Consider the following 16,168-nt stretch of genomic DNA (forward strand, 5'->3'; position numbering starts at 1 on the left):
AAAATTGTAAAGGGTCTTTAACGGAGTGCAGTACATCACTCTGAAGAAGGTGCCTGAGGCACAGTTACTTTGCTACTTTGTGTTACTCTGAGCCTCCATGAGGGCTGATCATGAGCCATGAGCCACTACACTTCCCAAAATGCCTGTAATAGCTGGTATTTTTACACCATTATTTTGAAGAGTTTGAAGCACTGTTGTTGCCCCTTTGAACATTCCTTTGCTCAATTAAAAAAATAAAACAGAGATCATATATATTTGGCACATATATATAATGTTGAAACAAGATGCAAGCAACTGGCAATTAACCTATCAGAGATTGAGAGCAGATTGGAAGGGAATCCTCTAAAGTGCAAGATTCTTTTTGACAGTGGCAACTCTAGAATTTTATGTAAAGAGATCTATGGGGCAATCATCTAATTTAAATAGGAGGATAGAGGGACTGTCTAGAAGTGACAAAAAAGCACTATTTTTAATTGGGTTGCATATTGTTTTGGGATGGCTTGAATCTAATTTGCTTAGCAAGCACTACTTTTAACTTGGATTGTATCTTTGATTACTTAGTGGAAAAAAAAGACACAGTGAAGGACTCTGGTGTTTTCACTATATGTAAAGAATCAAGAAAGCCAGAGTAGTCCCTGGGCAATTAAAGTAGACCAAAAATTATGTGCCTTACTTGTTAAATCAGAATAAGTATACAGAAATCGTACTAGAAGAACTTGCATGTGATTGAGAACTTGGATCTTAAAGATATTCTTAAATTTAGCTCCCACCATCCGTAACTATACTTATAGTATCACCTATATGTCATACGTAAAGGCACTACATAGAAATCACTTATATACCATTAATCATATACTTAACTGTGGTCATTATGCTAGTCCTACTGCATTAATATATTTTCATGGTCAACAATTATCTTGATTAATCGTTATTCAGGACCTGCTATCTGCTTGCCTCATCCTCTATCTTACACATTACATGTTTGTTGAGTTGAACAGGAAAACTAAAAAAGGCTCTGTTGCTTCAAGGGAGATGACTAGTCTAGGCTAGTCTAAAAGGCATTCTGAAAATATTCAAGCTACACCTTGAACAGAGTATCATGCAGATTTTTCCCATGTGGAATGTAGGCCAAGTTCACACCTGGTGACCCTTAATATGCTCTTCTCTGTTTCTTAGACCTCTTCCACATTTCCTTCCTATATTCTTCTGTATGTTACTTGCCTAACAGCACAGCCAGACAGGACCTCTTGATGAGTTCTCCAGATACCTCACAGTGTTCTACCTTTGTGCCTGTGTTCTAGGAATTTCTTCAATCCAGAATGCTCTTTATTATTCCTATGGTTCCTACTATATTATTCATATTGTCCCTCTTGAAATTCTACTTCCAAAGACCTCTCAAATGCCTATTCTTCTGAAGCTATTTTTGCTTTCTCCTCAATTATATATAATTGGCACATCACATCACTTCCCAATTTGTGCCTCTCTGTCAATATGACACTATGATATATTTCTACACTGCATTATAGCTTTTTATCCTTGGCATTTACTTACTTATCTATTTATTTATATCCTCTTTATTAAATTGTAATCTTTTGAGAACAAAGGATAGATACTATTCAATTCTGTGCCCCTTTTAGCCACTGATGCTCCATAAATATTTATTGAATTGAAAGCCTATTTGCCAAAGTAGTAGTTCTCTGGGTTTCATATACATAGACAATCATAGGTGGTAGTACTCAAGCAACCAATACCATGGTAGAGTGTAAAGCAGCATGACCACCACCTGAAAACTTGTTAGAAATATACAATCTCAGGACCTACCCCACACCCACTGAATCAAAAATCTGCATTTAAAAATTCCAGGTGATTTATATGCACCTTAAATTTTGAGAAATACTGTATAAATTTCACATATTTTAGAATGAAAAAGTTTGTGTGTATCTAGACTTCACAATATACTAGATAGGACTCATTAGACAAGAAGGCTCAGTGGTTTCAGTCTGGGGTGACTGATAGAAAGTAGGGAATCCAGGAGGCACACAGTAATCAGGAAAGGGAAATTCATTTATGCAAAGATATCAGCATTACAATGACGCAAAAATAAAGAATCATTTGATATCAGATGCTATATTCTAACTCAAGTTCAGAATCACTATGTCCTTTAACTGCAATGAAAAAAAGATTGATATCAGGATATTCTACTCAAAATTGTACATAGCATTCATGGAAGTCTATAAGAAGATGTCTATAATTAAGAACGATTTTTCATAGAGAAGAAAGAATTGCAGGGAATCATACTGTCAAATGAAAGAAGAATGAAAAGACTAACACAATAATAGAATGAGAATTTATATTGGTCTGAGTAAAGGAAGTATCAGTACGAGTGGAATGAAGAAATGGATTTGAAATACTTTGAAGAATGAACATCAGTGGAATATGGAGATGGGTTAGATGTAAGAGGAAGAGGGTTGTGAGGAATTTGAAAATGACTGAGCTATGGAGTTTGGAGAGCATTAACTGAGAGAACAAATACAAAAGGAAAAAGAAAAGGGAGAGGGAGAAGTGCAGGGCAACAGGGGCACAACCTGAGAAATGATGCAGGGCATGGATTTCAGCTCCCCAACACCCACTGCCCACCAATACCTGGTGCCCTTCTGCACAACATTTGGCCATCATTCTAGAAAGAGAAGATGCTGAGGGTCATTTCAAGTTTCTAGTGAATGTCCATTTGATGACCAACGAAAGGAGATAACAGCATTAAGTATTTGAAAGCCATGTGCATCAAATTTTAATAGGAAAGACAACTTAATATTTCTTCAACCTCTCCCTAAAAAAGTTATCATTAACTACTCATACCTGTGCATGCAGAAGTGTTGAGATCATGTCAAATTCTGTATCCTTGCTACTGTTATTGTTAAACCCACTGTAACAAAATGAAACTAAAGTACGCAGAATGAGAACTTTCTCTTTATTCTTTCTATTTACCTATTTGGAGGAGGTGTGGTTGGTAAGGAAAAAAGGAAAAAAGTCCATGCTCAGGGCCTATTGGAACCCAAGAGAATGAATATATAAATGAATTTCTGGCAAGGAAAGAATTTTTATTGGGGAGAATATTATTTTAGATGCTTATATACATATAAGGTTGTCAAGAATCAAAAGAAAAAGAATAGCATATTGTAAATTAATCTTTTTCTACCAATTTCCTCAACATATTCATAATTTTTGTATTTTATATTATAATTTAGTTGGTGTTGCATTGAAGGTTTTAGACATAAGATTAAAAAAAATAATCTAGGTAGCTCATTTACCTCTAAAAAGCAATCTTTTCTGTGGAGTCATTTGTAAAATGAACTTCATGGTCCATTTAAATTTGGTAGGGATAGATGGGTTGGGTTAATTGGAGGGTGAAGTAACAATTTTCAAGAACTATATTGTCAAATATGTAAATAATTTCACAGATGTTCTTGACTATCTCATAGAAGCAATTTGAACAAGACTTTGGGAAAAATGTATTTTAGGAGCTACAGCACTCTAACTTTCCGCTATAGTTTATCACTGTGAAAATCATTTCTATAATTGCGCAGTCTTGCTTGCATTACTTGTTAATTAGCTTTAATTATACTTTCAGCCAATTACTCAAAATCTGACCTTTTCTAACAAAAGTCAGGCAAGAAGAATGTGGGTGAGGCACAGGAACTGTACTGTATGAAATAAACAAATTGGTGGTAGTAATTTTTTTTATTTTTTGCTTACCTACTCAACACTTGGGCAACCCCTTACTAGTTATATCTTCTCCTATCAATTTTTATGAAATCTATTACATTTACCACAGAATTCCCTAAAAAACTAGAATATAAAAATGTTTTTAACCTTTACAGAGTAAGTAGCTTAAATGGACTTTTGATTATCTGGAATAAATTTACTTGATAGCTGTCATGGAATCACATCTTTATGTATTACCATGTATTTGAGAAAAATATATCCTATAAATAAAACTTTGAGTGCTATTATCTGTAGGGAAATATATCTTTCATTTAATTTTAATCTGCTAGTGCTATTCCTTTTCAGAAAAAAAAATTTACCAGCTTACATTACTTTCTAAGGTATGTAAATTTAGTACAGGCCATTTAATAGGACATGGGGAGTTGACAATGCCAGCGCCCTGTCCTTGTCTTTTTCTATAGGTGAACCACCAAATCCTATAGCTGCTTGCACCTGAAATTTATCCTCACCAAGATTGGAGAACAATTAAAAACTCTGTGACTTTGTAAATTGTTGGGGATATTTTAAAAACACATCATCTTTAAATGATACATTTGGGAAAATTGAAAGGCATTTATTACTTACTTAAAGTAACATTTATTTTAACTGGTGACAAATATCCGTAAAGGATAATTTTAAATTACCAATAAACTCTACAATATATGTCCTTTCAGAGTTTTACCTGACTCTTTTTATACAGCTGTGGTTAAACTCTCATTATCAGTTTTATTTCACAGTTTTACATCAAAAATTATACCCAGGAGTTTTCAATATTATTTTTAAGTCCTTCATATAATGATTTTTAATGGTTTCCTATCAGTCCATGTTATGTGTATTTTTTTTTAACTATTGACATTAGTAACTTAATCATAAGCAATTCTGAGGTTAAGAGTTACATTTACATCTTTAGAGTCCACAAGTTCTACTTCACTATAATATTTCCTGATAAAGTCAGCTTGCTTCTAGGCAGGAGGCATAAAATCTCCTGATGACATATGGTTGAATACTTAATTTGCTTTCAATGCTGTGAAAATAATACTTATAAATAAAATTTTGTCTGCATTTTAGATAATTTGAGTACTTGTTTAGTACCTTAATAGATTTGGTTACTTTGTTGATATAGGAAATCAACAGCATTATGTAGAATGTGGTACTTTTAATAAAATTAGCATATTGGCTTTTCTTAGAAGGCCTGGAAGAATACAGAAAAGAATGGGAAAACCTTTGCGTAGCCCCAAATTCTCCTTGATTTTACTCCAGGCTTTTCAGAACTCTGCCTTTGATGTTCTCTCCTCCCAGCTAAATTTCAAGACAATTCAGATTAGAGACCATATCTTAAAATTTTAAGATTGCACAATTTCTAGCAAAGTATTCTTTATATTAAGATTTTAATTACTAATGGTGATGAATATGATAATAATGATAATAAAAACAAAGGGGAAGGAATGGTAAACTTTAAAATGTGAGCAGTCAACGCATTAATTTTGGGTGCACATTTAAGAAGCTGTCTTCAAAGGTCTCCATTCCCTCTGTACTTGTTGATGCATCCAGCATGTACAGCACTGAGCTCTTAAACAACTCTTTAGTACACACTCCCATGTCTGCTTCGTTGGCTGAGTTGTATGTTTAATAAAAGTCAGTTATGTTTGAATATAAAATGTTTATTTCAATTGGGCTTGGAACAGAATTTACATAATTTAATTAAATATTTCATAACCGAGTGGATTATGAGTGCCAAGAGAAAGACAATTCTTGTTTCTGTGAAACTTGAATACTTTAGAAAGACTAGATAAAAGCCAAAGACTGGAAGAAAATGTTGTAGATTTAGATCTATACAAGATAACCATAAAAGGCTAGAGGGAAAAAAAATTTTAATCCAGAAGAACTCTTAATTAGATTACTTCAAACGTGTTTTAAAGTTCTTGCTCTAATTCAAAGACAATGAAATCAGAAATTATAGATAATTCAAATGCGTTGCGATTCATTCAAGAAAGATGTTGAGGCCTTCCAATCAGCCTATCCATTGCATAAACAAAAAGTTTTTTCCACACATACATTTCAAAATTACTTTTTTAATGCTTGGGGTATAAATTTATCTTTTAAAGATTTCATATTTTTAAACTGCTTTTTTAAAAAAAATAAATAAACTAAGAGGAATTAAACTGTCTAAATTTTAGATTTAAAGGAGGGTTTAAATTGATGTCTCAGTTCTGACACTAACTAGCAGAAGAAATTTGAGCTAACACTATTCTTCTCTAAGCTGAATTCTTCTTACCAATAAGACATAAGAATTGGGGTAGATTACCTCTTTAGTCACTGCCAGCTCCAAGGCGGTTGGGGGCGGGGGGAAGCTATGATGACACAGGCATTAAAATCATTAGGGAAATGAGGAATTAGTAGGTTTAGTTAAGTATTAAATACCCCCTCCACTATCCAATTTTTTCTTTGTGCTTTTTATTAGTGAACAATATCTACTCCACCAAGTTTTAGCAGGGAACATGGCTCCCCAGGCAGAGACTATATTTCCCAGGGTCCCTTGCAACTAGATGTGGCTAAGTTCTTATTAATGGATGTGAGTAGAAGTGATACATGCAATTTATGAGGAAAGGGAAGTATATCTTTAAAACAGCTGGGCACAGCTTTTCTCCAGGACTGGAAAGTACATGTGCTGCACTGACCATGAGCCAGCACTGACCATAGAGGCCACAGAAATGCACTAGAAGGTGGTGAAGCACCAATATGGAAGAAACCTGGTTCTTTGGATAACTTCATGTGCCAGAGAGTCCCCTTTCAGACTACCCAATTACCTCAAGAGTGTTACACAAATATTAGACCTATAACTTTTTGGAGCCATAGTATTTTGTAGAGTAGCTTAGCCCATAACTATGTATTCATCTCAGGTTCTTTCTTTCATCAGAATAAGCAATTACTAGGTATTTTATAGGAGGATTAATTTGTATTTATGAGCTGCATTTTAAGCTTTGACCAATATAACAAAAATAGTGTAATTTAAATATTTTTCTGTATAGCTCTGCCCAAATGTATTTTAACCTTCTTGAGGTCAGACTCTTACTCCTAGAAGTTCCAATACCAAGAATACATCCTAGTAATGACAACAATATACATACTCATGGTGTATAAGAAGTATTTTGATACAAGGATAGAATGTGCACTTGGAGAAATTCAAACCTCAGCTCTTGTGCTTATTAACCAAATGACTTTGGACCTAATTTTTACATATAAAATGCTTACTGCATGTTAGCTACTTAATAAATGCTGCTTCCAAGAGTACTCTATAAAATTTACAGACAATTGCAAAACAAGGTGAACAATGTTTTGTAATTCATCACAACTTAATTTTACCCATATGTGTTTGTTTGGATTTTTTCTGTTAATTGAGATCCATCATAAGCTATTTTGGAAGAATATTAATGGTGCAACAGAATTTTACCCTTTTATGTTGTCTGTATACTTTTGCCTTAAGTAGGTAAAGTCAACTTAAAGAGACAATTTGGATAAATAATCACAGACACATCAGATCTATTTCAGTATATTTTGTTTCCTTAATACTCTTCAAAATAAATTTTAAAATTTTCCATAGTTTCATGTTATATTTCACTTCTAAAAACTCAAAATCAGTTTCATATTACATTACAAAGCTATAGTAATCAAAACAGTATGGTACTGGCAAAAAACATGGATACTTAAACCAATGGAATAGAAAGCCCAGAAATAAATCCATGAATATATGGCCAATTAATCTTTGAAAAAGGTGCCAAGAATACACAATGGGAAAAGAATAGCTTCATCAATAAATGGTATTGGGAAAACTGGATATTTACATACAAAAGAATGAAATTGGATCCTTATTTTACACATTACAAAAAAATCAACTCAAAATGGATTAAAGACTTAAATGTAACAACTGAAACTGTAAACTGTTTTCTTCTCCTAGAAGAAAACATAGGAAAAAAAGATCCTTAACATTAGTCTTGGCAATGATTTTTTTGGATTTGACACCAAAAAAACTGGCAACGAAAGCAAAAATGAACAACTGAATCTACAAAAGCTAAAAGTTTCTGCACGGCAAAGGAAACAATCAACAAAATGAAAAGGCAACTTATGCAATGGGAGAAAATATTTGCAAACTATATATCAGCTAAAGGGTTAATATTCAGGAGAACACATACAACTCAATAGCAAAAACAAGCAAATGTATACTTTTGCCTTAAGTAGGTAAAGTCAACTTAAAGAGACAATTTGGATAAATAATCACAGATACATCAGATCTATTTCTCAGTATATTTTGTTTCCTTAATACTCTTCAAAATAAATTTTAAAATTTTCCATAGTTTCATGTTATATTTCACTTCTAAAAACTCAAAATCAGTTTCATATTACATTACAAAGCTATAGTAATCAAAACAGTATGGTACTGGCAAAAAACATGGATACTTAAACCAATGGAATAGAAAGCCCAGAAATAAATCCATGAATATATGGCCAATTAATCTTTGAAAAAGGTGCCAAGAATACACAATGGGAAAAGAATAGCTTCATCAATAAATGGTATTGGGAAAACTGGATATTTACATACAAAAGAATGAAATTGGATCCTTATTTTACACATTACAAAAAAATCAACTCAAAATGGATTAAAGACTTAAATGTAACAACTGAAACTGTAAACTGTTTTCTTCTCCTAGAAGAAAACATAGGAAAAAAAAGATCCTTAACATTAGTCTTGGCAATGATTTTTTTGGATTTGACACCAAAAAAACTGGCAACGAAAGCAAAAATGAACAACTGAATCTACAAAAGCTAAAAGTTTCTGCACGGCAAAGGAAACAATCAACAAAATGAAAAGGCAACTTATGCAATGGGAGAAAATATTTGCAAACTATATATCAGCTAAAGGGTTAATATTCAGGAGAACACATACAACTCAATAGCAAAAACAAGCAACAAATAACCTGATTTAAAAATGATCAAAGTAGTTGAATACACATTTTTCCAAAGATGATATACAGATAGCCAATGTGTAGATAAAAATATGTTCAACATCACTAATCACCAGGGAAAAGCAAATCAAAACTACCATATTACTTCACTCCTGTTAGGATGGCTCATTATCCTAAAGACAAAAGATAACAAGTGTTGGCAAGGATATGGAGAAGAGGGAACCCTTGTACACTGTTGGGGGGACTGCAGTTTAATACAGCCATTATGAAAAACAGTATGGAGGAGTCCTCCTAAAATTAAAAGTAGAACTGCCATATGACCCAGAAATCTCACCTCTGGGTATATATCTAAAGGAAATCAGAATCTCAAAGAGATACCTGCAACCCCATCTTCAATGCAGCATTATTCACAGTAATACACAGAAACAAGGGATGAATGAATAAAGAAATTTTGATACACACCATACACACACACAAAGAAATATTATTCAGCCTAAGGAAAGTCCGCCATTTGTGACAACATGGCTGAACCTAAAGGACATTATGCTAAATAAAACTAGCCAGATACAGAACAACAAATACTGCATGATCTCACTTATTTGTGGAATCTAAAAAAAAAAAGTGGGGTGGGTGGGTGAAAAATGGAGCTGTTGGTCAGAGGGAACAAACTTTCTTATAAGATGAATAAGTTCTGTAGACAATGTACTGCAATGGTGACTGTGGTTAATAATGATGTATTGTATACTTGAAATTTGCTATGAGAGTAAATCTCAAGTGCTCTTATCACACACCACACAAAAATGATACTATGTGAGGTGATGTATATGTTAATTAGCTTGATTGTGGTAATCATTTTACAAAGTATATGTGTATCAAAACATCACATTATACAACCTAAACGTATACAACTTTTACTTGTCAACCATACCTCCGAAAAATTGAGAGGTAAAAAAAGACAGTTCTATACCACAATCATATTGTTTACCTGATACGTGTTTCCTACTTTTAAGAAATGTGGATTAATATATAGGAAAAAAAATTGTTTCCATTTTTTTATGCTAGTTAATAATGTTACCCTTTGATGAATTAAAATTTAATATATGAAGCTATTTAAATATTTAAAATGAATTTTGAGAGCATCTTCTTTGGAATTTATTATCACAAATGAATATAAACTTATATTGAATAATTTCCAACTTTAGTAATACCACTCCTTTATTTACCATTCTATTAAGAATGTATTAGGAAACAAATATTCGTATTCACTGCTACTGGGAATGCACATTATCACCATATTTTTGTAAAGAAATTTATCAATAAGAAGCAAGATTTTACTCTAGAATCTAGTAATTCTTTACTCTTGGAAACCCATCCCAAAGAAATAATGACAGATGTAAACAAAGATTCAAGCTAATAAACTGTTTATAGCAGCATTATTTAAATAACAAAATTGAAAACAATCTAAATATTCCAAAGTGATAGATCAATTAAATAAATTCTACACATAAGTGAAATAATTGAAATTATATTTTATGAAGCTTTTAATTATTTTGATAAAGTGCTTATGATATAATGAGAATTTCAAACATTCTTATAAAATTAAATGTATCTTAATTATTCAATTTAATAACTAAGTGAAAATATAATGAAGGCTTTTTACTTTTTTATGCTTTTCTGTATGTCTTGTAATTTTTATATTCAGAATTATTAACGTTTCTGATTTAAAGAAAAAAAAATTTTCTAGAGATATGACTCTGATCTCTATTTTGATCTTAAATTTCACTGTCTGTACAATACTCAGCACAGCTACTCTTAGGAAAAGATCTTCAGTGTGCTAGAAAAGATTATACATGATACCCTAAAAGATGGTTACCATATTTATGTCATTGTTTTATTATTCTTTTTCTTAAAGCAGTGTTTTCATAGTGGAATTTATCTTCTCTCTTATCCTCTTCTGATTAAGGAAGCTTCTCCTTTCACCTTTCATTTTATTTTATTTTTTAACATCTTTACTGGAGTATAATTGCTTTACAATGGTGTGTTAGTTTCTCCTTTATAACAAAGTGAATCAGTTATACATATGTTCCCATATCTCTTCCCTCTTGCGTCTCCCTCCCTCCCACTCTCCCTATCCCACCCCTCTAGGTGGTCACAAACCACCTAGCTGATCTCCCTGTGCTATGCAGCTACTTCCCACTAGCTATCTATTTTATGTTTGGTAGTGTATACATGTCCATGCCACTCTCTCACTTTGTCACAGCTTACCCTTCCCCCTCCCCATATCCTCAAGTCACCTTTCATTTTAAATGGCTGGTAGCCTCCAGGTTTTTCCCACACTTTCTATTTGCACAAGACTCTGTGCCCTATTGCTCATGTTAAAGTAGAAAAAAAAATCTGGGTTTTGAAAAAAGCAAATATTGTAAGAACAAAGGCATGAAAGATGGATTTTATTTTAGTATGGACTATTGTTCAATCATATGACTTTCTTTTGTCACATAAACACACATGGCAAACAAAACATGCTGAAACACATTAACAAAGAAACAATACTGTAACCCCTCTCTCTCCGTCAAACGTGTCTTCATATAATGGCAAAATTAAAAAAGAAAAACATCATCTAAAATTTGCTTCTCTAAACATGCTATAAAGGATAAAATGAGAAGCAGAGCACTAATTATCCAGAATCGTGTCTTTCCAATAAAACTTTTGGTGATGATGGAAATGTTCTATATCCATCATCCAATACCATGGCCACTAGCCACATGTGGCTGTTTAGCATTTGAAATGGGGCTGGTGTGACTGAAGAACTGAATTTTTAATTTTATATGGTTTTAATTAATTTAAATTTAACTAGTCATATGTGTTTTCTGGCTACCCTATTGAACAACGCAGGCCTATTTAAACTTAGCCTGAATTCAGGATAAACTTGTATGGCTTCAGCATCACTATTTAGCTGTAATTTCCTATTATCTGTTATTTAAGAGAATTTTATAATAATAAATTCATAATAATAAAGAATTTATAATAATATTTTTTCAGGAAAGTCAAGGGATCACAGCTATATTGTCAAATTCAGTCATACTCAGAAAATCCAACACTTGATTTTTTAAATATAAGAAAATGAAGTCATAATACTTCCATATAGTACCAAAATACTTGGCATAAAAATGTGAAAGTTTAAAATTCTATGTTTGGAAAAATGCCCAAGAATAGTAAAAGGAAAAGAAGAATCTTTTATGCCCATGTGAAATCTGAGGAATTAAATGGAATTGAATTTAATTTTTCTAAAGTAAAAACACAGCTAGTGAACAAATTCCATTTATATAGGTACAGTACATTGTGTATAATGGGACATTTATAGATATTTTAAATAATTCTATATTACTTTATAAAAGTTATAAATCATTTCTCTACATAAATGTTTTGAATGTACAGAAAAGTAGAAAAACCCTATATTCCAAATTACCAAAGGCATCTGTTATCATCACTGTGATTCCTGTATTATTTCATCTGTTTGCTATGATATTTTCCTATAGAGTTGGACAATATTAAGAAAGACTCTTGATAAACATTTTAAATGATTGTGTAGTATTCCACTGAATGGCTGTGCAGCACTTGCTTGACCAATTCTCATTTAGGACATTTAGGTTATTTCCAATGTTTCACGTTAAAATAAGGCTAGGATAAACATTCACCAAATTAAAAAATTTCGGTCATTATTATCAACAATAAAATGGTTTTTGCTCTCAGAGAAATTAATCATGACCATATTCTGAGAGAACTTTCCCTAGAATATGCTATAATAACAATTTCTAGACAGGAGGGATAAAAGGAGGGACCATCACAAAATTCATTCAGGTAGCTAGAATTTAGACTTTCCTTATTGCCAAATACCACAATAAAGTCCCTGTTAGCTTTTCTCTTTAAATGTAGGTGAAATTATGTCACACAAAGAAATGTCTGTATTTTCTCTTTTTGCTCACAGACAGTAGCAATTTTCCTCTTTCATCCTATTAAAGAAACCAACCTGCATACACATAGGCAGGTGCTGTTCTGAGATCCTTGATGATAAATGTTTCTTGTCAACCGGGAAAGTATACAAAGGAATCCTCCATGCCTTTTTGGTCTTGCATCAGCTGAGGAAACCTATCCATGTGGTCCTATAGGTTCACCAGCATCTAACACCCAAATCTCCACCTCTTTTAGGCTTTAAACCTGTACTTCATATCAAGTCACAGATGATTTTGAGACGTTAAAGTTATTTACAACTTAGAAAGCCAGTGGATTTAGTTTCTCAAACTTAGGATTTTTGATTAGTGAAAATAAAGATAAATGGGTACATTATTGGTCATTTCCCCAAAGGATTTGGTAGGTTTCCTGCTAAGGTAAAGCATATGGTTCAACAACAAAATAATAATAATTAATACAAAATGCTTTAATGATGAGTCAGACAAACCTTTGGAAGGAAAACCTTTGTGCCACATTGATTAGGTGTAGACAGACTAAGATAAAGAAACAAAAGGCTGCTTTACATCTCACATATTTTATCCCTCAATGTTTATAAGATATTGAGCAAATCTGATTAAATTAATACCAAGAGAGCTACATATTCTTTGTTCATACCGTTCTTTCAATGAATAATATACGGAATATTTGCACAACTACAATTTTTTGATCCTTTAGGAGGTGTTGAAATTCAGTTTAAAGGCTAAAACAAAAGCTTAAATGGTGTGCTTTCTGTTTTGTGAATCGCAGACACTGCTTTACTGGTACGACACCCAAGATTCTAAGCTGACATCAAAGCAAAAAGAAAAAAAAGATCATCTGAAATGACAGCAGCAGCTGCAGCATCCGCCTCTAAATTAGGCTGCGTTTCAAAGTCTGGACTCAACTGCTAAGCAGTATAAAGACCCAGGAGGAAGGCTGCCCAGAAAAGAGTGAGGCTTCCGACCTAACACATCAAAGTAACACATGCTAGGAAGAGCAATAAACGCATGTGTCCCACATTCACGTGCTGCCTAATTGCATTGGGCTCATGAAACCAAGACAAACCTTCAGCTGATTCCTGGTTTAAGAGAGGATTTGAGATCTTTTCTATGCGGAAAGCTGACACAAATTGGTTGCAGATTAGAGTGTGACTCCGTAACGAAGCATCCCATAATTTCAAAAGATGGTCATTTCAGTGTCATATGGCATCTTCAAAACACTGACTCCTTAATGAAGTAACATATAAACTAACCATTAGGTATAAATAAAAGTTAAAAAATAAGCTTCATAAATGAAGCAAGCCTTAATTTGTACATTCAGGGATAGATGCTTTGAGAAAGGCTTTTTCGTTTGTTTTGCATATAAACTACCAATTTTGAGGGCATTTATCTTCTAAAGCATAAGCTATTTAACGAGAACTTAGAATACTAATATCTGTTAAGAGAGGAGAGAAAGAGTTAGATGTTTTAGATGTAATTTTTGGCAGAAATGCTTACTGCCATAAGGTCTGCATTAAGGGATCATTACTATATATAGACGATGTAATAGATTTAGTAGCACAACTTGCAATGAGATATATAGCAACACACATAAGCTTAATACATTAGAGCTCTGAATTCTTTCATTCTGTGTTCATACCCTTTATGCTCTTTATTTTGCAGCACAACGCCCTATTATTCTGCAAAATACTCTTCTGTATGTGTGAATTGCCAAAGTTAACTTACACAATTACCTGAGGAGACTTTAATTATAATTAGTGGAAGGCTGATAATTAATCCTATTATGTGAAATATTCATGAGTTATCACTGAACATATGCACTAAAAAGAAAACCTCAGAAATATGCAGGGTGATTATAAACAGATGAAAATGGGGGAAAAAATGTAGTATGAAAATTGTAAAATTTTTGGCTGTAAGTTTTGACTAAATAAATATGATTGCAAGGCTTTGAGAGTCAGAAAACCTTAGGATTAATCTCTTTAGTGCTCAAGTGATAAAAATCATAAAAGAAATTCTGCAAGAATATATTGTATCATATATTAAGAGCCTATCTCCAGAATTATGATGAAGGCCCAATTCCATTGACGTTAATCAACTTTGAATTTATGTCTAGGATATATAAATAGATTGAGTCACATTATCTCACTTCATGGAAAATAGAAGCATTAAGTACTTTTCAGAAGGGTGAATCATGTAATGGATCATTTTTCATTATGATGGAATAAAAAAATCATTGCAACCAATTCATGCAGTGGTCCCTACTATCAGTATCTGGTGCTTAGGAGAAAGGAAAAAAAAAAATTCTTTACCTTTGTGACAATTCTGGTTGTTGGGCCTCTCCTCTCTGGACGTTCCTGCATTCCTTAATATCACAAGATTGTCCCGTTACATCATATATGAAGTGACATCAATGAATGCCCTTGGTCAGGGTATAAAACTGGCAGTATGACCAAATCACAAAGGGACCATAGCTCATGTCCTGAAAGGTTGGAATGGATTTGTCCCCTTGAGCTATCTCCCTGATCTACATCTACCCCAAGGCACTTGAGACTAGCCAAGATGGTTTCCTTGAGATCTACCAAGAACAATGTCAGAAAGAACCCAACCTAATAAGAACTTTGGATTTCCCTGGATGGGTAACAGGTCCCCTATTTGGTATATGCCAATCCCAATTCTGCACTGTGTCTTTCTTTTTGAGAGGTACTGACTTTCTCGAAATCTTAACTGACCAATAAATATAACCATCTAAACAACCATATATTATTACAAGCTATTTGATGTTATTTCCATAGCCATAGGTAGTCAGGTACACTCAGTAGTGGCATCAGAGGGAAGAAGTGGCAAATAGATATATGTGTATTGGTCTGTATATGTCGAGTCCAAGTTGGAGAAGGGCCCACAGACTTGAATTTTCATGGATGTACAAGTCAGTGGTACTATCCCTTTGCTTGTGACACCTGCATTTTATCCTTTCTAGTAGCAGTTCTATGCTCAAGGCTAACGGTGACTCTAATTGCACCTATAAAGTCTCAGTATCTATAAATAACTTCACCCTTGTCACAGTTTCTTCCGACTAGATGAAGATCTTTGAGGTGAGACTAAAAACATCTTCAAAATAATTATGTGACTAGCAGTTGTATACACTTTACAGTTTACAAAATTTGTTTCACATATATTATCTTGTTAATTCTCACCAGCAACCCACAGGCATTTTATCATGTCCAATTACAGGTGAGGAAGCTTGAGGTCAGAAAGAGAAATATGCCTCAAACCGCACAGCTAGTAAAGTGGTATAGCCAGGACTCTCCCAACACCTCCTGCGTCTAAGTCCTTTGCAGCTTCTACATCACGCACAACCATCTTCTATCCATTCAGTGTCTCAGAGAGCCTATCATCAGAGGGTTAAATGGGAAAGCAATGACTTTTCCAATGCTTAATCCTTAAAGTTATCCTGAAAAT

This window comes from Neophocaena asiaeorientalis, unplaced genomic scaffold (genome assembly GCF_003031525.2).
Source record: "Neophocaena asiaeorientalis asiaeorientalis breed wild unplaced genomic scaffold, Neophocaena_asiaeorientalis_V1.1 scaffold118, whole genome shotgun sequence".
Classification (NCBI taxonomy): domain Eukaryota; kingdom Metazoa; phylum Chordata; class Mammalia; order Artiodactyla; family Phocoenidae; genus Neophocaena; species Neophocaena asiaeorientalis.